Source organism: Carlito syrichta, unplaced genomic scaffold, assembly GCF_000164805.1.
Source record: "Carlito syrichta isolate Samal-C Ts95f unplaced genomic scaffold, Tarsius_syrichta-2.0.1 Scaffold103533, whole genome shotgun sequence".
Lineage (NCBI taxonomy): Eukaryota > Metazoa > Chordata > Mammalia > Primates > Tarsiidae > Carlito > Carlito syrichta.
The window spans coordinates 3744-28041 of NW_007047629.1; the positions used below are offsets into that span (position 1 = coordinate 3744).

Sequence of the window (24298 nt, forward strand, 5' to 3'; positions counted from 1 at the left end):
GAATGGGGGAGATATCATCACTACATAGCTATAAAACAAGAGACTTAAGTTTTTTCTGCACAACAAAGGTTTAGTTATGCATAACAATTTCCTTGTCATTTTGAAGCCAGGTACTGTCTCGGGCACTTGCATATACATTATTTCATTTGAGAAAAAAAGTTACTATAGGAATTTCACCATTGGTGCTTCATAATGTGTTTAGTCTTTATTTGGAATTTAGTGTGTTTTTAGAAGGCTAATTTTCTTCAACAGTTTGTAGTTCTGATATTTGTTCATCAGATACATCAGGGAGGCAAATATTAAATAATAATTGTAAATAGCAAGTCATCTTCTCAAACCAAACCACCTCACTTTGAAATGTATTAAGGGTATGTAAAATAGCAGTCCACTGACAACAAAGAGAAGCACATAGAGATAATGCATGTTTGGAGACTTTACCAATGGTATCATAACCATGCACTGGTTAATGACCATTGTTGCCAATGGAAATGGCAAAAACACCTGAAAGGAGAAAAATATTTAAAAATTTGATATAAAAATCCATATATAATACCTGCATATTTATATAAATAACAATTGAGTGATACAAGTTAATGTTAGAGAACAGGCTAAATTAGCTGTAAAGTTAGATAAACCTGAATTAGAATGCAGATAAATGCCCAAGGAGAAGAAGATGTCGAAGACTCTTATTGTCAGGCTGGAGGGAGTGAACATCTAGCATTTGGCTGTTCATGAATGGAAGTAAGTATGACCATTTACTGGTCTAGGGGCAGGAATTTGCTGAGAGGGTATTTCTAAGGCCCAGTGGAAGTAACAGCAATCTTCCCTGGAAAATATCTCAAGACAAAAACACAGTAACTATCCTCAGACCCTCTGTTACTCAGGTAAATATTAACAGGCAAGAATTATGACTCTATGGATTCAGCATATTAAAAACCAAAGCAATATAAGGCAAAATCATTAGTTCAAACAATTCTTCCTATTTTATGTTTTTGTTTTGCCAAAAACCTTAAAGACCAATTCTTGGTGCCTGCTTTGTGTTAGGGTTGTAAGGATTCTACACAATGTTGCCAAAGAGAAAATTCAGTAGGTGATGACTCTTGAGATGTCTTTAAGAGACAGATATTAATCTATACTCCAAAGATATTATAAAGCTAGTCATAATTTACGATACCTTTTAATCAGAGGGTCATTCATTTGGGGTTTAAATTATCAAGAATCTTCTTTTAGTTTGTCTAAAACTCGTAAAAAAGATAATTTATCATCTCACAGCTCAGTATCAGTGATCAAATAATTAGAAGGGGAAAAACAGCAGTCAAATGGGCATACAAGACAAATTTCAGCCACTTGTGCTTATGGTTGCCCTTGTCTTCCTTTCTGTTGCAAATGAATGTTTAAAAATAACATAATAATAACCATCAATTTCAGACCCTGGAATATTTAAATACCTTAGCTCATTTACTACATCCAACATTAATAAGAAATAGGTATTATTCATTCCCATTTTAGATATGAAGAAATTGAGGATCAGATGATAAATAACAAGATGAATTCAGCTTGTAGCCAAGCAATTATACTTGTGCCCAAACTTTGAATGATTTTCTCGTACTATTTCTTAGTGTATCACAAATTCATCATTGGTGCATTACTGCTTTATAACTGTATTGAAGTAGAGTCAGTGATCTAAAAAAAGTGGGACTCAGAAAAGAGTAAATGATGCATTTAAAAGATGTAGAATGTGAAACCACGTGAAGGGCAAGTGTTGGGGAGGCATTGCCAAGGGGGCCCATGGCCATCAGGCCTGCTCTAGATTAGACCCCAGCCCCCATGTGTTCCCTGAGCTTACTCTGGAGGGGTCACTGTTCAGCAATCATCACACCATAGTTTTAGCTTACTTGACTGTTCACATAGACTGTAACCTGTCTAAAGGCAGAAGCCAAGCCTTAATCCTTTTTGTACCCATAATATCTAGAAAGGTGCTTAAAATATAGTTACTTAACAATAACTGGCATTCAAATACAAACAGCTAAGTGGTGGCTGAATGGAAGAAGTAGAAGGAAAGATTGAAAATGAATCATCATCAAAGTTGGTGATGAGAACATTGCTGTCTTTCTCCCAGCATTCCTTTGTATGTTTCATTCTTAGTGAGAGTCAAACACTTCAAAGAAACTGACTGAATTGGAATCTTGGCTCCACTCCAAGCCATATGAGCTTGGGCAAGTAGCTTAACTTTTCTAAACCTGTTTGTTCATCTGTAAAATGGGAATAACAGTCAAATTTACCTTTTGTATTATGGAGAGGATTAAAGGTGACTATCCAAGCGAAACTTTAAACTTACTACATAGCCAACCAAGGCTGCTTTATTTTTCTGATAATAAGAATGTCAGGGCCACTTATCTCCAAGAATATCCATATATTATTAAGTTTTTGCTTACTTTCTTTTCTATGATTAAAAGACTGTTTCCTTTTCTGTGAAATATTTTCTCATCCAGACAAAAGTAAGTTTCAAAGTAAGTAAAGTTGAAGATATAGAATTTGTCAACCATCGTATTTTAGGACAGTCAGTGTTATGACTTGTGGCCTCATCTTGCCTCTTCTGTTTCCCATCTGCTAAACTGACTCTGACTGGGGAAGACACAGGTGTGCATAACTGGCCATGTAAGTAGACAAAGTAATTTCTGGTCAAAAGACTCAATGATCTGTCCACAAGCAGAGTAAACAATTTTTCTCCTACGTAAACCTTTGAACAAAACCTAAGAGATTCTATATTGAATATAACCAAACAATAAAAATGAAAATTAAAACCAGAACTAGATTATTCTATGTTTCACAATTATTGAGCAGTAAAATGATTTGCTAATAGATGTTCTGAATATAATCTTAAATGTAGTTATGTAATTCTGGAAAGATGGCAGTGGAACCAGGTCAGACTGTGTGAGTCTTTGTGTGAGTGAGTGAGTGTATGGATGAATTTGCATGCTTGTCTGTGGTCAGTGGGCATGTGACTGACTGACTGAGTAGGGATTTGAGAGCAAGTGGCCAGGGATCTCCTGGTGAAAAAGCTAGTGCCACAGCTGCTCTGTTTGAACTCTAGTGCTTCCTAGGGCACAGAAGCTGAGTGCCATTTTCAAAAATCAACAAAGCCTTCCTTGGAAAGATGCTATCTGTCCCACCCCAACAGTGCCAGGCCAGATACTGGCAGTGAAGTCTGCAGAGGGAGTGCAGTGAGAAAGCACTGAAGTGCAGTGAGGGAGCAGAGAAGGAATGAGTATTGGCCACCACCCAACACCTGGACTTGCTGCCACCACCTCCATCACCAGGCTAGTCTAAAACCAGGGCAGATAAGTGCTCCAGGGTGGCCTCCATGGAACAGCAGACTTGTGTCTTAAAACCAGGGAGTGATCTCTGCATTGCTTTGGGTCTGTTCACCACAAACCCAGAAAGGATACCTTCCAGTGTACAAACCTGGTGGGTAATGGCAGGTGCGGAGCTCCAGACAATCTACAACCCTGCTCTCTGAGCCAGGGGCTGGGCAATAGATGCATTCAGTGGATCTAACTAAGAAGGAGGTTGGTGAGTGTCTAGCTGACTCCTCCCCTGCCCCTAGCAAGGAATGAAAAATAATAGGAGGGCAGGTTAGAGACTGGAGGCCCCATTCTCTCACTGCAAACTGGATGCTGTGGGATCTATAACCATGCTGAGAGAGGAAGGAAGGTGGAGAGGGTTTGGAAGATGCTGAGTCAGCCCAACCCTTCCCCTCACCTCCCCATGAACATGCACCAGCTATCAATTGCAGGCAGCAGTGGGTGAAGATTCTAACATCTTAAGTTTCAACAACGAAGAGGAAACTTGCAGTAAGAAACTGTAGTTGCAGAACTTACCACAATAAGGAACCTCCTCAAAGAGATATACTTAAGTTGATAAATCTCTATCAGTGGATTTTGTGTGTGTGTGTGCCTCTGTGTTTCCTTTTTGTTTGTTTGTCTTGTTTGTTTGCTTTGTTTCCTTGTTGGTTATTTTTCTCTTTTCTTTCCTCCTTTTCTCTCTCTCTCTTTTTCTCTTTCTTCTTTTCTCTCCTTTTTCTCTCCCCCTTCTCTCTCTTTTCTCTCTTACATCCTGTCTTGGACTCAGGGTCTACACAAGCATACCCATTGTAAGGTCATATTGTGTGGGGAAGGAGATTGAGTTCCAGGTGGCCAGTTCACCAGATAGCAAGCATTGTGTTCCACTAGTAGATTCTGAATCCTTATGGCCTCTCCCACTCCCCTTAGTAAGTGCCCAACATTGTAAAGAGATAGCATAGCACCTCACCCCCATTCCTATTTCATAATTGAACAAAACTGGAGGCCTGGCTCAGGAAAAGTCAGAAAGTAAAGCAAATATCAGAAGTGATTGCTTCTCCATTTCCCACAGAACAACAGAATTAATAAGAAAGCTAAGAGAACTGCTACAAATGAAGAAAAACCAATGAAAAATCACTGGAAAACCTCAGAGTCCCAACAAAGAGATAGTGACTGATGAACAGTTACTGCAGTACAAACAATGGCTTTCTCCAGGAACGACTGTACCTAGAAGGTACTTATAGAGATCAGAGACTTGATGGATAGAATGAATAAAAATCAAGAAATGCAAGAGTTAAAACTAATTGAAATTGCAACAGAGCCAGAGAGACAACTGTACAAGCACAGGAGATTCAGAGATCCCAGCAAGACATCTTATGAGACTAGCCCTTAGACTCATAATAATTCACCTACACAAAGTAGATAGAAAAGAAGAATCCTAAAGGCAGAAAGAGACAAAGTTCAGACTATCTACCAGGGAAGAACAATCAGGATTACTCCAGACTTATCTGCAGAAACACTATAGGCCAGAAGAGATTGGACCCCAGTCTTTAATGTTCTCAAAGATAAACAGTTTCAACAAAGAATTTCCAACCTAGCCAAGTTAAGCTTCATCTACAATGAAGAATTAAAATCCTTCTCAGACGTACAATCCCTAAGAGACTGTGCTTTCCATAGTAGCTCTACAGGAGATGCTTTAAAAGGTGCTGTACATGGAGGAAAAAAAAGAAATAAAAGAAAGACCACACATTTCACAAACACAGAAGCAACAGATCACACAGCAGGCCTGTAAAAATGAAAACACACACACATATTAACACAAAAGTTAAAAGAAAACAAACAACCTTGTAAGAATCTTATGACAGGAACAAACTCTTACATTTCAGTAATCAGCCTGAACTTAACCGGACTAAATGCACCACTGAAAAGACATAGAATGGCAAACTGGATAAAAGAGCATCCAACAAGACATTACCTCCAGGAAACACACCTCATGATCAAGAACACCCACAGACTTAAAGTTAGAGATTAGAGAAAAAACTTAAAGGCAAATGGAAAACAAAAGAAGTCAGGAGTTGTGACTTTATTTTTTTTATTTTATTTTATTTTTGAGTCAGAGTCTCACTCTGTTACCCAGGCTAGAGTGCAGTGGTATGTTCATGACCACCACAGCCTTGACCTGCTGGGCTCAGGCGATCTTTCCACTTCAGCTTTCCAAGTAGCCGGGACCACAGGCTTGCGCCACTGCACCCAGCTAATTTTTTGATTGTAGAGATGAGGTGTCACCATGTTGCCCAGACTGATCTTGAACCCATGAGCTCAGACAATCCTCTTGCCTCCGCCTCCCAAAGTGCTGGAATTACAGGAGCCAGAAGTTGTGATTTTTAATGACAGACAAAATGGCCTTCAAGCTATCAAAAATTAAAACAATAAGAAAGATACAGAAGGACACTACATAAAGATAAAAGGCATCAACAAGAAATTTCTAACCTAAACATATATGCACCCAACACAGGTGCACCAGAATTTATAAAGCAACTACTAAGTAAATGAAAAAAGGATTTTGACTCTAAGCCTATCACAACTGCAGACTTAAATGCCCCACTAACAACCCTAAATGGACCATAAGGCAAAAAATCAATAAGGAGATCCAGAACCTCTACTTGATACTTGACCAAATGGACTTAATAGATACCTACAGAACACTCCACCCAACAACCACAGAATATACACTCTACTTACCACCACATGGAACATACTCCAAGATCAAATACATCCTTGGCCATAAATCAAGCATAAACAAATTTCACAAGATTGAAATACTGCCATGCACCGTTTCAGACCACGGAATAAAAATAAGTATCACCACAACAAGATCCTCCCAAAACACACAAAGACATGAACACTAAATAGCATGATACTGAACAACTCTTCAGTCAACATGGAAATCAAAACAGAAATGAAAATATTCTTGGAAACAAATGCAAACAGACACACCAAAACCTCTGGGATGTCATGAAAACAGTACTAAGAGAGGAATTTATAACTCTACACACACAAATCAAGAAAATAAAAAAGATCGTGAGTTAACAGCCTAACAAATCACCTAAAGGAGCTGGAAAGGCAAGACGACTAAAATCCTAACTTCAGCAGAAGAATACAGATCACCAAAGTAAAAGCCCAAATACAGGACCTAGAATACAAAAATATTATAGAAAAAAAATCACTGAAACAAAAAACTGGTTCTTTGAAAGGATAAACAAGATTGATGAACCCCTAGCCAGATTGATCCAAAGAGAGAAAAAGCCCAAACAAACACAATGAGAAACACAAAAGATCAAGTCACAACTGACCCTGAACAAATACAAAAGATTATCAGAGATTACTATGCATATTTGTATGGGAAAAAACCTCAAAAACATAAATAAAATGGAGGTCTTTCTGATATCATACAACCCTCCACGGTTGAATCAGGAAGATATTCAGAGTCTAAATAGACAAATAACAACCCAGGAAATTGACTCCAAACTACCCACCACCCAAAAAATAAATCCTAGAAAAGATGACTTTTCAGCGGAATTCTCCAAACATATAAGGAGGAGCTGATATAAATCCTATTAAAGGTATTTCAGACAATCAAGAAAGATAGAACACTCCCCAAATCAATTTATAAAGCTAACATCACACTGATACCAGATAGAGATCCAACAAAGAAAGAGAACTGCAAACCAATATCCCTGATGAACATATATGCAAAAATTCTCAACAAATCGGATCTGACAACATGTCCCAAAAGTTGGCTACCATGACCAAGTAGACTTCATCCCTGGGATGCAGGGCTGGTTCAGCATCTGCAAGACCATAAATATAATTCAATACAACAACAGATGTAAAAACATGATAATATCATTAGACTCAGAAAAAGCTTTTGACAAAATCCAGCATCTCTTCTTGATAAAAACCTTGAACACTTAGGCATAAAGGGAACATACCTCAAAATAATAAGAGCCATCTATGATAAACACACATATTGCTAAATTGTTGGAAATTGGAAGCATTTCCCCTGAAAATCAGAACAACACAAGGAAGCCCACTCTTACTCCTCTTGTTCAACATAGTGTTGGAAGTCCTAGCAAGAGTCATCAGACAAGAGAAGAAAATCAAGGTTATCTGAATAGGAAAAGAGAAAGTTAACCTAATTTGCTGACGATATGATTCTATACCTTGAAAACCCAAGACCTCCCTGAACTGATAAAGGACTTTGGTTAGTTCTCAGGGTACAAAATCAATGTGCAAAAGACAATCTCATTTTTATATACCAACAACAAGCAAGCAGAGAACCAAATAAAAAGCATGATTCCATTCACAATAGCTACAAAAAAAAGAAATACCTCTGCATCTTCCTAACCAGAGAAGTAAAAGATCTTTACAATGAAAACTACAAAACACTGCTCAAAAAAAAAAAAAAAAAAAATCCCAAAAGACATAAAGAAATGGAAAAATATTCCATGCTCACGAAAGAATCAACATTGTTAAAATGTTCATTCTACCCCAGGCTATCTACAGATTTGATGCAATACCCATTAAATTACCTTCATCATTCTTCTCAGGCCTGGAAACAACAATACAAAAATTTATATGAAAACATAAAAGGCCACAAATAGCCAAAACGATCCTCAGCAAAAGAAACAAAGCAGGAGGATTCACACTCCTGGACTTTAAACTTTATTATAAGGCTACAATAAACAAAACAGCCTGGTATTGGTACAAAAACAGGCATACAGACCAGTGGAACAGGATAGAGATTCCGGAAACAAAACCTCAATCTCTCAACCAACTGATCTTCAACAAAGCCTCCACCACCCACCACTTGGGAGAGGAGAGAACTTATTCAGTAAATGGTGCTGGGAAAACTGACTGACCGCATGCAGAAGAATAAAACAGGACCCCTACCTATCACCATACACAAAAAAGGTGTACAAAACTCTAAATGGATCAAAGATCTAAATGAAAAACCTCAAACTATAAGAATCTTAGATAATGCTGGAGATACCCTTGTGGGAATTGGAATAGGTAACCACTTTCAGATCAAAACTCCAAAAGCCCATGCCATAAGATAAGATAGACAAGTGGGATGTCATCAAAGTGAAAAGCTTCTGCAAAGCAGAAGAAACCATTAAGAAAGTAAGGAGACAGTCCACAGAATGGGAAAAAATATTTGCCGATTGTATATCTGACAAAGGCCTAACATCCAGGTTCTACAAGGAACTCAAACATGCTAAAAGGAAAAAACAAACAGCCCGACAAAAAGTGGGCAAAAGATATGAATAGACACTTCTCAAAAGAAGACATACAAGCAGCCAACAGATACATGAAGAAATGCTCAGCCTCACTAATCATAAAAGAAATGCAAACCAAAACCACACTGAAATACCACCTAACTCCAGTCAGGATGACCATCATTAACAACTCAAAGAACAACAGATGCTGGAGAGGATGAGGAGAAAGGGGAACACTTCTACATTGTTGGTGGGAGTGTAAACTAGTGCAACCTCTGTGGAAAACAGTGTGACAATTTCTAAAAATCGACCTTCCATACAACCCAGCAATCCCCCTTCTGGGAATATACTTGGAGGAACGCAAATCATTTTACAGAAAAGATACCTGTGCACACGTTTACTGTAGTACTATTTGCAATAACAAAAACATGGAACCAACCGTGGTGCCCATCGAAAGTGGATTGCATTGAAAAACGTGGCACATATACATAATGGAATATTATGCATCTATAAGAAAGATGAAATTATGAATTTCATAGCAACTTGGATGGATTTAGAGTTCATCATACTCAGTGACCTATCGTGGAAACAAAGCACTGAATACCATATGTTCTCACTTATCAGTGGATCCTGAATATTTTTCATAATATTACATGAAAGGAATGGCAGTAGTGGGTCACTGTGAGGGGAGGGAAGGTGAGGGAAACACATAGCACTAATAAGGGTACCTGATCCTGAACCAGGAGGAGTGAGGACCAAAGGAAGGCCCAAACTTCACCTGTACAATGACCATTTAGGTATCCGACCCTGAATTGTACTCCACATCTTTAAAAAAAACAAACAAACCCTGTTATCTGAATATTTTATTTCGTACAGAATAAATTAGAAAACCCACTTTTACCTTATAAGGTATAGGTTGATTGGGCTCCTGGTATCTCCGTTTTAGGATTTCTATCTTTGATAATAAAGACCAAAAAGAAATCACAAAATAAAGATAGTTTATCAAATCAACCAGCTTAGTTAAGATGATTACAAGGGAACCCATAGTGACAAGTAGCAGCACAGGTATAAATGGAGAAGAGTGACTATTAAGTGTATAAAATAGCAAAGACAGGTGTCCTTGTTGGCCTGCAATATACATGATTCTTGATGATTCAAATATACTAATCAAGAGGGAGCTAAATAATGAGACAGAAATAGCAAAAGGCATAGCCTATGTTAATGAAGGAATAGTTTGATCAGCCCATGTGAAAACCACAGCATCTGCAAAAAACCAAAAGTACGCAAAAGAAAATGTGTTAATTGAGAGGTACCAGTAATAAACTTCTTAATATCATTTCAAAATTATAACAAAACTTAAATGGTAACTAGAAGTTAATTTTGCTGTTTATTTTCTAATTTACACTTATGTGACACCTTACACATAGCTGTATTACACTGTATCATTGTAATTATTTTCTGTGTCTCCTGATACAAAATAATTTTTGAGGACAAGAACCTTTCCTTTCATTTCATTTTGTAAAAAAAAATCATGGCCACACTTTGTCATCCTGGCTGGCGTGCAGTGGTATGATCACAGCTCACTGCAGCCTCAGACTCCTGGGCTCAAGTGATCCTCCCAATAAACCGGGACTATAGTTATGTACCACCATACCTGACTAATTTTTGAATTTTGTAGAGGCAAGTTCTCACTATATAGCTGGTCTTGAACTCCTGGGCTTGAGTGACTCTCCTGCCTCGGCTCCCAAAGTGCTGTGATTACAGGTGTGAGCCACTGTACCCAGCCAAGAATTATCCATTTTTTTCCTATCAAACTAGAACCTCACTCAATGACAGGCATATTATGTGTTTTCAGTAAATACTTGTGAAATGAATTGGTGCTGTTGAATGAATGACTGAATGCATACTTATTTTTAAAAACTAGCTTACAGATTATTGATAGTTGCATTCAGAATCAAAAAAAAGTATGGTGCATACTGGGCGTGATGGCTTATACTTGTAATCCCAGTATTTGAGAGGCAGAGGCAGGAGGATCACTTGAGGCCAGGAGTTTGAGACTAGCTTGAGTAAAATAGTGAGATCATTATCTCTATAATTTTTTAAAAAAATTACCTGGGTACAGTTACATATGCCTGGAGTCCCAGCTACTCAGGAGGCTGAGATAGGAAGACTGCTTGAGTTCAGGAGTTTGTGGCTGCCGTGAGCCATGATTGTACCACTGCACTCCAGCTCTGACTCTAAGGGAAAAAAAGCACAGTGCAACACTACTGACACAGGAATGGGCCTGACTCACATCATGGTGCAATTTGAAACACTTGACAGGAAAATGAAAGATGTAAACAAAAAATAGATGATACATCAATAAAAATATTTATGATATTTGTGTTCTCTGCAGACCAGTAATTCTCAACTGAAAGTAAATGGGTTCCTCAAGGTCATTTGACAACATCTAGAGACTTTTTGGTGGTCACAACTGGGGCAGTAGGAGGTTGCTACTGGCATCTGGTGGGAAACCAAGGATGTCCCTAAACATCCTACGATATATAGGACAGCCCTCTATAACAAACGAATATATGGCATAAAATGTTAATAGACCAAGACTGGGACTCTTGCTGCAGACTAACATTTAGAGAATATTCTGCTTTTTTTTTGCATAAATCTGAGGAGACCTTATAAACATTAATTTAGTAAAAGTCAGTAGGTTTAAAAGGCACCAGTGGAGGAATCAAGCCCGGGCAGTGGTGGAAAGGCTGGGGGAAACAACTGAACATGTATAATCCCAATGCCTGTAATTCGGGGCCAAATCCATAACCCCTGAATATCAGGTACCCTGGATGTACCAATCTTGCCCATCTACTGCCTGTCAATCTGATCTTTCCTCCCAGTCCCTTTCCTTATCTTCCAGAACCTCCCCATGGGAATCCAACTTTCCCCCAGATGACCCCCTCATCCTGTGCCACAGTTACGGTATCCAGGATGCCAACCTTCACGTCCCTGTCCACCTCCATACCCCACACCTGCACCTGGCATGCCTCCTATGAATCCCATGGTGCCTGGCATGTTAGGATCAGAAATGGTGATGGACAAGAAGACTTGGAAGAAAATGAAGAAAGTTCATAAAAAGAGGTACAAACACCACAAGCATGGCAAACATTCCTCTTTCTCTTCCTCCTCCTCTTCCAGGAGGGACTTTGACTAAATAGAGGGCCTGGACCTTTCCCTCAAGCTTCAGATGCCAGGGAAAATCAGCACTTGTGCCTACTCATCTCCACCCCCACTTGAACCTCACTCTGCTGTTGAGTCCTGACTGGCTAGGGAAAATGGGAAGAGGATTGCCGTGGCTAGCAAAGGCCATCATGTGCTTGGATCGACCTTACAGTCAGTAAGTTTCACAGGGGAGCCGTTTGTTGAAGATGGTGCGACCTTTGAGCTAAATGTGAAGACAAGCTTAAGATCTATAAAATGTCATTTTAAAAATTTCCTTTTGTCATACTTGTGGTTGGGGGTTCTCTGAAGATTTAATTATGAAGAAAAACCTGTACCTTTTTTGCAATGTTGGCACACTTGGGTTATTTAGTGACAAATGCATCTCCCAGCAGGCCTTTTCTTGGTTGTGCTAACTGCAAGGTTGTTGAGAAGTAGAGTTCATTGGTTGATGGGCTCTGATGCTGTTTTGGAACAGCATCCACTGTTCATGAGAATCCATTTGAGTTCAAGTCAAGTTATGTAGATATATGCTAGGACAGATCGTTCGGTCACAGAGAAACAAGTTATTTGTTCTTTAGTGGAATGACCATGGCAGGGCCTGGTGTTCCTGAAGGTAGGTGTCCTTGGAGTCTGTGCTCCTGTGCCAACATTGGCATCCAGCAGAGCCTCCGGGAAACCAACATAGCGGTTTAAAACAAATGGCAAGACTTTGCTAATGTGACAATATTAAAATATCATTGGTAGTGCTTCTTGTTAAAGATCTTTTTTTATTTTTAACCCATTAAAAATAGCCATTTAAAAGTGTACCTTCACTTTTCTCCTTAGTGCTATCCTACAATTTTGGAACTTTAAAAATATCTTCTGTCTTTCTCATTGTTCCTTTCAAATAAGGTATTGTTGGTTGTTCCTCTTAGATAACCACACCTCCACACATTTCCCATTTCAGACACTTTTCAGAAGTATTTCTTTCCAGTAATGAAAAAGAAAGTCTGCTTGGATTTCCCACATTCTACAAATCTGGTTGGTTATAACTTGAGGAGGGCCACGTATATCTCTGCCAGTACTGGCTGGCAAAAATTATACATCTTTCTGTGTAATCTTTAGCTCTTTCCCACAAGTTATTTCTTTTCTTTTTTACTTCTTTCGACATTTCATTTTTTTTATTTTAAAAATTAGTTATATATGCTTTGGGTAAAAAGTAAAACAAATAGCACTGAGGCACATAAAAGTAAAAAGTAAACATATCTCTTCTCATCAGTCCTCTTTCATGTAGCCCAAACTTAACTACTGTTAGCATTTGTTTGGAAACTTTCTATGACTATGTAAGTATCTGCAAAGGTTGTACATGGGTGTTTGCGCGCACGTGTGTGTGTATCTACTGTGTGTGTGTGTGCGTGTGCATATCCACTTACACTTGCTTTTTTTATTTTTCAATATACATTGATCATATGAGGAAATATGCATTTATCTAATTGTTCTAGTGAATTTTGAGTATTCCATTCTATAACTCTAAATTAGTTCATTTACTTTTCTTCATATTGGTTGGTTTATAGATTGTTTTCCGTTTTTTGCTTTAATGATAACTCTCATACCTTCAATTCTTGATAATAGTGCAATTTTCCTCAGAGTAAATTCTTAGAAGTGGAACTTGTGAGTTCAAAGGTATACATTTCTAAATAAGGGTGTTATATAAAATTACCCTCCAAACAAAATCACATCTATTTTCTGGTAATTGATTCTAAAACTCTCCCTTTCTTTTCAGAATTCTTACACACATCTGGGTACTTGGGACCAGTTACTTTCAGGCTGCTTCTCAGTATTCATTTCCATACACTTTATTTACTGTATTTATTGTCTATGTCAATATTTTCCAACTTGAAGTGTGGCATGCAACCCTCAAGAACATCAACTGTGTGCATCACTGTCAATAGTGTGCAGCTGGGCATCAGGAACGGTGAAATTCTCAGGTTTTAAGCTGGGACCAGGGGTCCTCACTGAAACTTTTCCACACACCTTGTTCTAGAGGAACACCCTTCCCTCCTCAGTGGTAGAATTTATTCACAACAAAGAGTATTTTTTCTTTCTTAGAGAAAAATAAGTAAAGAAACAAGTCAGAGCTTGACACAAAAACATTACATGATTAATACCATTTTTTCTATGTTAAAATTAGTATTTATCACATATTGGTATATATTTTTCAATATTCCTCAAATAAAATGTAGCATCAATTCACATCACATCACATATGCTCTATATTCTTTAGGAAATTTTCACATCTTGCTGATATACCTGTTTAATTGAAAACTACCCTCCAGTCCTTAAAATTCCTCAATTTAAGAACTTATTTTTATATTTTGCTTATATCTTTACCTCCTCATTATAAAATTATGCACTTTATTAAAGAAAATTTGAAAAATTCGATGTAAAAATAAAGTAAAAAATCACCTATAATATCATTCCAACTGATCACCACTGATCACCATCTACCTTGTTTTATATAATACTATACATTCTTGTCCTTTCTTATTGCATTGTAAATATTGTTCCTTTACCTCAAGTATCCATCAACAATATCATTTTTTATAATGCTCAGAAGAATTGAGGCAACATTTATCAGAATTTTTTGTCTAAGCCTCCCCTAGATTTACTTCCAATGCCTCAAAGATTCACCAAAACAATAATAGCTGCTAAAAAGGGATTAGTCCTAAGGTATCAGGTGATAAGTTTATCTCAGATGGTGGTTTAATATTGGTTTGAGAAAATTACTTTCCTCAAATTTCAAAGTTATTTTCCACTTTCTCTGCTTCTCATTTGCTTCCAACTTTCCTTTTATTCCTTGAATCTGTTATTCATTTAAAAAAGTATATTTCTTTTTTATAAGATAACTTTTTTACTTAGACCAACTGTAATGCATATGTGTCAATAAGGAAATAAGTAAATAGGACAGAAATCAAAATTCTGAAAACATAAAAGAAGGCAGAAGTCATATTAGGTAGGCAATCTAGAATAAAGAATAAAAGACTCAGAAAAAGACTAAGAAAATCGTCAAAAAATATTCTTTTTAGTAAATATAATTATTTATTTATTTATTTATTTATTTAGTTGGAGTCTCACTCCATCACCCAGACTGGAGTGCAGGGGCACACTCACAGCCACCCCAGCATTGACCTGCTGGTCTCTGGTTATCCTTCCGCATCAGCCTTCCAATTAGCCAGAACTATAGGTATACACTACCACACTCAGCTGATTTTTTAATTTTTTGTAGAGATGAGGTCTTGCCAAGTTGCCCAGGCTGTCCTTGAACACGTGAGTTCAGGCAATCCCCTAACCTCGGCCTCTCAAAGTGCTGGGATTACAGACTTGAGTCACCACGTCCAGACAAGTATATTTCTTTAAAAAGTATATTTCTTACCAAAGTATATATATTACTGAAAAGAATATGTCTTTTAAAAGTATACTTCTTTAAGATTTCCTTAGTCTTTTATTCTTTATGCTAGAATTTGGTCTCCAAGTTATTTTTTAGTCAAATTTTCCAATATGTACAGGGCCCTTTACCACCATAAAATTTCCAGTTATTTATGGTAAAAAACTATATTATTTTACATTTTAATATTAATTGTATGTATCAGATGAATAGTTTCATCTACATTTTTAACTGCTAATATCCAACATTTCAAACTGATCATTCTTTGTGTCACCTAGAAGAACATGGAGAATTAAACATTTGGAACATTTTAAGTCAGATATACATTGACTATATAGTGCCATGCTGGTGAAAGATCATGAAAGGAATACTAATATTTGAATCTAGCTTGCATAATGCATCAACATTATATATACCTTTTCCTATTATCTAAAAAGGCATAGCCATTCTTAACAATGAATCTCCTTTCTAAACCAAATCATCCTCTTTGGCTCTCTGTTATCTCAGAAAATAACAAGTCAACTCTGTAATAGAATAATGAACAGTAAACTGTAGTCCTGAGTTAAGCAATACTTAAGGTATACTAAAGGTCCCAGCACTTTATATATTACTTTAGCCATTTATGTACAAACCTGAAGAAAGAATTTCCCTGGGCATCAGAACATTCAGGTAGGAGATGTTAACTAGTAAATAAACAAGAGTCACCAGAGGTAATCCAGTAAATATGATTTTGGAAATTGTCTTTCTGGGTTTCTTCAGCTCCCCTGGAAAACAAAAAAGACTAAAATCATAATTAGTAAAAATTATTCCCTAAATTCATATTAATAGGTGTTTTTAAAAATTTTGTATAAAGTTGTGGGGTATAAGCTCAATTTTACAACATACATACCATGTCAAGTCAAAACTTTTAGGGTATCCATCACCTGAATAATGTACATTGTATCCATTAAGTAAATTTTCACCATCTACCTCCTCCTATACCCTCACCCTTCCAAGTCTCCATTGTCCAAAATTCTACTCTCTTTGTCCATGTGGGAACATTTTTTAGCTACCACTTTTGAGTGAGAACGTGCAATATTTCTTTTTCTGTGTCTGACTTGTTTCATGTAAGACAATGGCCTCCAGTTCCATCCATGTTGCGGCCAAAGACAATTTCGTTATTTTTTATGGCTCATAGTATTCCATGTTGTGTGTGTGTGTGTGTGTGTGTGTGTGTGTGTGTGTGTGTGTGTGTGTGTGTGTGTACCACATTTTCTCTATTTTATCGTACATTGTTGGTCACTTAGGTTAATTCCATATTTTGCTATTGTGAGTAGTGCTGTAATAAACATACAAGAGCAGATATGTCTGGGTTGCCAAAAATAGTATACACATTTTAGGTATTTGCTCAAAAGATAATCAAATGAATGCTTGTGTCACCATGTGACAGGCAGGATAGTCAAAGGAAATGGCAGAAACATTGTTGAATGAATGTCATACTGCACACTGCTACCATAATTTAATTCAACTTCTAAAAGTAATTCATAGATAACATCTCCTAAAATGTGTATACATTTTTTGGCACTCCCTGTATTTTGTATGTTGATTTCTTTTTAGGTGGTAGATGCCCAGTAGTAGATTTGTTGGATCAATGGTTGTTCTATTTTTAGTTCTTTCAGAAACCTCCATTCTGTTTTCCATAGAGGTTGTACTAATTTACATTCCATCCAACACTGCTCCATGTGTCAATTATTTGGCAGGTTTCTTCTTCCTATCCACTCTGCCAGCATCGCCACACATATACAAACACACATACACATACAAATGCCCACGTTGACTGACTGTTAAACACCCACCCCCTATGTTGGTGCTAAATGAAGAAAAAGAGGAAAACTTTCCTTTTTTCCTCCATAAAAAGTAAAATTTTTGAAGAAAGGTATGAAAATGAAAAATGAGCCCATGGGCCCTGTACCCTTGAAAGCTACTTATGTCTTCAGCCTCATCTGGTAGGTACCAGGCACTGAGTTTGGGTAGTGGGAATGTAATTATGAGCAAAAACTGCATGGAGTTTAACTTCAAGAAGAGGAGCTACATATTAGTTAAACAATTCCATAAATAAAAGTTAAAAGAGTGACTATGGTAAGTGTCCATATGAAAGGAAACAATGTGCTGTGGGGATCTAGTATGTGACAATTTGATCATGCCTTTGCTTTCTGTGTTTTATGTAGAGACAGACTTCTCTTTCTGATTTTCTCAAAGTATCATTCCCCTTATTGCTACAGGGCCCATTCTTTATCATAATATAGCATCGTGTATAGTGAATTTTCTAGGTCAGTTTTATTTTCAAATATAATCCCATTTGCCACTCTCTTTTCCCCAGTTTTGCCATTCTCTGAGAATTACTCCCTGGCACAAAGAAATGAACATCTGTGACCATGTGTATACAATGTGACTCTGCCCTGTCCACTGACAGTAGAATCGAGTACAGGCATCAGATCCACCGGAAACCAATCATTGCCAGTATACAAAAAAGTTTCTCTCCAGAATTTAGACCCAGTGTCAAGAGGACAACAATGTAATGGTGGTAAAAAAAAAAAAAAAAAAAAAAAGAAGAAGAGTGAAAACTCTTATTTTTTAATTACTAGAGCTTTCATATTCTGTTGCTCCTGGAGATTGGTTGCTCAGATCTCCTTTGAAATACAGCATCATTCTTTCAATAAGTTATCCTTTTATTATTTAGGTTAATGTATGTGAAGTTTGGTACTTAAAGCCAAATCTCTTTGACCAATAAATATCTATCCTTTGACATGTCTCAAATTCTTCTATCTGCATCTGCCCACGTGTTGAATGTAATGCCCATGGTGTACATAAATAGGACCTTATGAAGCTCTTGAAGAGTAAAGAATCAGAAAGTTCTAATTTTAACCCTGCCTGTACCATTTATAGTTGTGAAACTTCTGGGTGATGTATTGACTGTCAAGGTTTCAATGTCCTTACCTGCAGTGGATACTATACAGATAACAAAATTCCAATCCCAGTGCCTAGCACATGGTAAGCTCTTACAAATGGCTGTTGCTGATTACTATAGTTATAAAAGCTCTGGGACAAAGAAAAGAGTAATTTTTAAAATTAACTATACTTTCCTCTGGGCCTTTGACTTGTTTCATTATTTATTCAAGTTATAGAGAGGTGGTAGAGATGATAAGTTAATTTATAATAAAGGGCTATAATAGCCAGACAGGAAGTGAATACCTTAGGTCGCTTAATGATGAGTATTTCTAGAGTGCACAATACCAACTGCCCACAGATCACTACTTTATGGTAAAAATGTAACTTAGAACTTAGTCTTACTTAAAATTTATTTAGAATTAACAACTACAGTGCATACTGAAATTCCACCAACTTTTGTTTATTGCCAGCTGCTTGTGAGGAATTCTGTAATAGTTTGTAGGCTAGTAAATTCTGTAATCTTATTATCAGCTAAGAATTATTAACAATGAAACATCTCTGGCAATTTTTAATCACAAACCACATAATAGAGTCATCTCCTCTCAACTTTCTTCTCCCAATACTTCACTTTTTAACTCAAGGCAAACTGACTTGCTCTCCTGCTCAAAGTTCACCAATGACCTCTTACTTTATCACTGAAGGAACTCTGCTCAGTTCTCACATTCCTCAACTTCTGTAGCATGTTTAACCATGTTGGTTACCTCCTCTTTTTTGGAACACATAGTGATTTTTCTTTATAATTCTCAAACCTCCTCTGGCTTCTTCACTGGCTCTTCTTTCTCCATCTACTGCTTACGAGATGACATTGCCTAGCCATCTGTCTCTAGCTCGAAGCCAACACAGCCTCTCTCTGTGTATTTGCCTTATTCTACTTAGCTATCATCAAGATGGGAACATTTTGCAGTCACCCAAGATAGAGTGCCACGTCTTATATCTACTCTGCATACTTTTGATGCCCACAGCTTTATTCATAGTTTTCTACTGCTGAAACTGATTGCATTCAAATTGCTACTTTTTCTACTCAGTGACAGTGAAACATGACCTTTTCTTTAACCAAATTTCTGTAGAAATTATATTGTTCCCTTGTGGTTTGTTAAATACTGTATATCATTATTTGTTTATAAGGCATATAATTATAGGGATTTTTAAAGCCATGATATGCTTTTCGCTGATAAAAAATTAAAGTAAGACCAGAGAGAAGATGCTTGTTATAGTTGAAAAGTGGCAAGCCAGAATCTAGGTATTGTCTCTTCTGCTAGCCTGTCAGCCTCTTTAGGGTAAAGACTTTATCTTATTCCTCTTGAGGTACTACTACAAGGTTATAAAAACTGTCAGTGTTTAAAGAGATAATTGTAGTTGCTGCTCAAATGACTTGATGAATAATAGACACATCGGAGGGAACAATATTAAAGAGATTTTTGTTCAAGAGTCAAGAATCTGTTTCATATTTAAATAACAAGAAAAAAACAGGTAAAAAGGTTGAAGTTAAGAAATATGAAATAAAAGAATGTGAAAAATCTTTGAGGGGGAAGGAGGGAAATGATAAAGAGTTCAAGGAAGAGAATGACTTGAAAACAAAAAGAGAAACACTTCGTTGACTTTATAGGGATGGTATTAAACCCAGCATTAGGGCAATCTAGAATGCCTAAGATTATCTTCTTTTTACAAATACTTAAGAACCTACAAAGAACTAAAAACAGAACTATCATGTCACCACGCGATCCCACTACTGGGTATCTTCTCAAAAGAAAAAAAAATCTCTATATCAAAAAGACACCTGCACTTGTGTGTTTATTGCAGCACTATTCACCATTGCAAAGTCATGGAATCAACCCAAGTGTTCATCAGTGATTGATTAGATAAAGAAAATGTGGTCCATATATACCATGGAATACATTTAGCCGTAAAAGAGAACGACGTCACACCTCTTGCAGCAATGTGGTGGAGCTGCAGACTATTATCCTGAGTGCAACAATTTAGAAAGAGAAAACCAAATAGTACATGTTTTCAGTTAGAAGTGGGAGATAACAATGGGTAAACACAGACATAAAGATAGACCAAATAGACACTGAGGACTCTAAACGGGAGGAGGGCAGGCCAAGGATGAGGGCTGATAAATTACCTATTGCATACAATGTTCACTATTCAGGTGATGGGTACACTAGAAGCCCAGTCCTCAGTACATTACTCAGTTGAACTGTGTAACAAACCTGCCCATGTCCTACCTGTATAAAAATAAAATAAATACTTAAGTAGTACAAGTGCAAAGCAAAATTCAGCACTTGTAGCTCTGCTCTGTGGGTCTGAACGTGACAAGAAGGTGCTGTTTCACCTGGACACCCACTCCAAGTCAACTACCCAGTGCTGACATCATGGACAAGAGCTCAGGGAGCAGCTGGGGAAGTTCCTGTTTCAGGTTCCCAGGGAAGCCTAGTCTGGAGGAGGGGAAGGAAGGGCAACTCTTTCAGGCTCCTGTAATCACCATTATAGGTATTGTTCCCAAATAGTTAATTTGGAATGTTGGCTAATTTGCCAGGTAAATGCAACCAGGATTGCTGTAGGGTGACTGCTTGTATAATGAATACATAAAAATTATGGCTTTATTATTAAAATGCTTGATGTAAAAAAGGCCAATTGGGTCCAAAAACAATTTGTATTATTACATTAACCTTTTACATTGCATTCATAAATGAAAGAAAAGAAATTATAATAAAATATAGAATACAATTCCAAAAACAATGAAAAAATACTTAAGAGCCTAAATGTGCTTCCCTTATCCGCAACACGAACCAGTCTGACATTGAATCATTCCTGGCTTTACAGTTTTATTCATGGGAAATATTTTCACAACTCTAGCATGCATTCATTAACAGAAAGGAAATTAACATAGAGGTCCTGCCTGGCACTGTGGCTCCCACTGGTAATTCCAGAGTTTTGAGAGGCTGAGGAGGGAGGATCACTTGTGGCCAGGAGTTTTAAGACCAACCTGGGCAACATAGGAAAACTCCATGTTTACAAAAAACTTAAAAATTAGGTAGGAGTCATGCTTGTACTCCTAACTACACGGAAGCTAAATCAGAAGGATAGATTGAGGCCAAGAGGTTGAGGATACCGTGAGATATGATAGTGGCCACATCACTCCAGCCTGGGCAATAGAGAATTACCTTGTCTCTAAAACAAACAAACAAAGAAACAAACAACAAACAAACCCCATAAAAATCTCATATGTCTGGTAACAGAATAGAAACTTGGAAAAGAGAAGTTGTTCAATCAAATAAGTGCTTTGGAATAAACAGGAAAGAAATTGAGTAGATGATAAGGACAAGGGTGGCATGACCTGATTTAGAAAACCACAAAGAAAAAACAAACAGAATCATTGAAGATACAACTCAAAATACAGCAAATGAGTGCATTTTATATTGCATGCAATATATCAAAGTTTGAGACTTTTTTTCTTGAGTAGATTGACATTTACCTGCTACAAATGTAAAGCATCCCTCGACTGAATAAGCAAAATATCCTTGGAAGACGACTTCTATAGACTGGGAGGCATCTGGAAATTCACCATCAAATGCATTCTGAAACCGTTCTAGATTCTCCTTTCTCCCTCTCACCAGCAATACCACTCCACTTAGGGAAATGAGGCTAAGTATGGATATTTTCAGCACTGTGCTAGCTGTCTGAAGCCAAGTCACCTCTTTCACACCATGAGCATTCAGAATTCCTACAATCCACACCATGGCCAGTGCCAGACATTTCTTTGGCAGCTTTGGAGTAGAGCAGCTGTGATAAAAAGGTTGGATGCTGTACTCGGTGAGAAGCAGGGTTTGGCTAGCAACTATCCCGGCCCCCAGAAACAAGGATGTCCAGAGATACAGGAAAGCGATCGAGGATCCAAAGCACCTCTTGAGAAAATAGTAGTGAGCTCGACTGCATGGGAAGCTTATACCTATCTCTGCAGAGCGGAGAGATGACATCAAGGACAGTACAGCACAGCCAGCCCAAATACACAGAGAGAGCCCCACATCATGCAAGAGTATGACAACACCTCTTTGGGGGACACAAAAATTCCTGCACCAATTATGTTAACAATGAAAAAACATGTGCCCCAATAATATCCAAAGACTCTCTTGAGCTGTATTTTCTTATCTTTATCCATTGTAATTGAGAACTTTAAAAATTCTATATAAAGTACAAATTTTGTATTTTCCTGCTTACATTGCCAAAAAGGATGTTCATGAATTCTCTGAAATAAAGCACTGTTGTCCTTTTTATTCCACCTTCATTTTTATATACTGGTTTTAATAATTAACAAAATACATGTGACACATTCAAGTAAAATAGACTAAGATTATGTAGAAGGGTGTAGTTTGACTTGTCTTTTAATTATTATCAAGATAATACATTCAAATGGAAAAAGGGACTTTATAAAGAGACCAGCATTACAGTGCAAAGTGGAGCTTCCTACTCTGTTTCACTGTTTTCCAAATGCATTCCTACTTCTTTTCTCTGGAATCAACTATTTTAATGTATGTTTGATATTAGATCCTTTTGGTGATTCCCTTCATAACTCTAAATAATATGAAAATGTCTTTCTTTCTAAATATCTCTACTTTTGAAAGTAACTAACATACTCGCCTCTTCCCAGGAATATTGAAGTATCTCCTTTACTATCCTTTTACTGCCTTAACTCCCTCTTCTTCGCATTTTTTTAAATCACAAAGCTTTTGGGAAACAATTTACTTTTAGCCTTATACAAGTCTTATAGGAGCCAACCAGCAAGGCAAGGGAGTGAAATTCCCTGAAACTTAAGTCTGTCTTTTAACCAGCTATCCATTATTCTGGTAGCTTTGGTCACACAAAGAAAGTTGTGGACAGAAGGTGCAGGAAAAGCCTGACCCCACGGACAGAAAGGAGAATCCTAACTATCTGATCAAGCCTGAGGCACCAGTAGCTCTCACATTTGTTGACTTTATAAAGTCAAAGCACAGCCCTGAGTTTCTCCAAAGGCTCATAAGCCTGGAGCATACATAAGTCTCAGAAGTAAAGTATTTCTGAATTGTCACCTAAGACTAAATGAAAATGAAATTTCTTATTTTTGCTTGGGTTGTGGGGAAAGTAATTATTTTCTGGTGGATAGAATACAAGAAAATTCACTGGTAATACTATATAGATCTCAGTAAACATGACCAGTCCCTGTCCCAAATGAAACCATGCCTTCTCTCTCACCCTAGAGAGTAAGGACCTGGGAGTGACGAGAGAATGCCATAAAGCTCTCTGTAACATGGTGTTGCTGAACCAGGCCCATTTTGCCCAGTAAATAATATGCCAATCACTGAGACAACAAGTTTTGCAGTCGAGATTGGATTTGTTCACATGACAATCAAGCAAGGAGATGGAAGATCTCAAATTTGCATCCCCAGTGATGAGGTTTAGGAATATTTATGGGATAGAGAAGCAGGTTGCTCTGAGACATAGCAAAGGTGATTGGGGGCAAGGAAAATTGAGGCAATCGGTATTCTCCACAAGTGTAGTCAAGTTTCATGGCTCTTCATAGGACGCATGCTTGAAAAATAGTGGCATTACATGAGCTAAGGGTAGGGCTATCACTCCTCTGACATCAAAAGGTCAAACATTCATGCCGGCCCAGACAGTCACTCATTGAAGGTCCTGTGGTCTCACAATATTTGAACTGGACAAGAGCCGTGTCTAAGTTCCTAAAAAACAACCTGGCTAATCATTATCATTGTGAACCATACATTCAAGATGTCTTCTATAGGGAGGCTGAATGGAGTCTTGTGATATCTTGCTTTGCTACATGGCATTTACAGTTAATTTTCTTTAAGCAGCTAAGCTAGCTAAAAACCACTGAAGCATGTTGATTAACCTAGTCAGGTTTGCCTTTGGCTTCAATAGAAATTAAGTTAAAGCGTAAGGTAATGGTAGCCATTGTCCTGCCAATAAATTCCCTAGCTAACTGTTTCCTTTTAGGAGAATAAACTCTCCATGCCCTCAATCTCACAGCAAGAAAATAAATAGGTTAAGAAGAGGAAGCATGG

At 37.4% G+C, this 24298-nt stretch overlaps 1 pseudogene; it reads right to left on the reverse strand.

The window, feature by feature from the left end:
• Positions 1-235: 235 nt before the first annotated feature.
• On the reverse strand, positions 236-22398 carry LOC103268093 (annotated as a pseudogene).
• Between the last annotated feature and the right edge of the window lie 1900 nt (positions 22399-24298).